Here is a 725-nt window from a genome sequence, read left to right as displayed (position 1 = left end):
GCCGCTTACTTCCAACTCCTAGGCCTTTCCTGTCCCATCGTCGCCATAAGACCTCTCTGTGTCGGTGCGACGTAAAGCAGGTAGCAAAAAAAACCAATGAAGTGCTCCCACTCTTTCGTTGGCCGAGCTGATCAGTGGCACATCACAAGGGAATAACATCTTTAAAACAGCATTCGCTTTTTTTTACGTGTTGCTTTACGCCGCACCGACACACGCCTTACGGCGACGATGGAATAGGAAAGGGCTAGGAGTTGGAAGGAAGCGGCGCGGCCTTTATTAAATTACAGCCCCAGCATTTGCCTGATGTAAAAATGGGAAACCACAGAGAGCCATCTTCAGAGCTGCCAACAGTGGGGTTCGAACCCACTACTGTATCTCCCGAATGCAAGCTCACAGCTACGCGCCCTAACCGCACGGCTAACTCACTCGGTACAAGTATTTTCCTTACAAAAACTACTACATAGTAGTTTTCAACAGAAAGCGATAACTTTCTGATTTATTTACTCGGCACTACATTTATCGGGTACTATAATCTCCCTAGCCTATTTCCTAATTTATTGGGGTCAGAAATGTTGTAGATTTGACCCGTTTTATGGCCGAATGCCCTTCATCACATCATTTTATAAATCCTCATCTAGCCCGTCCCTTTTTATATAGCGAGTTTCAGCTTAATATAACGGCCTTGATCTGAAAATCGGGAGTGCAATATAGAGTGAGGTCACATC

This window comes from Anabrus simplex, chromosome 2 (genome assembly GCF_040414725.1).
Source record: "Anabrus simplex isolate iqAnaSimp1 chromosome 2, ASM4041472v1, whole genome shotgun sequence".
NCBI lineage: Eukaryota > Metazoa > Arthropoda > Insecta > Orthoptera > Tettigoniidae > Anabrus > Anabrus simplex.
This window is presented reverse-complemented; position numbering follows the sequence as displayed.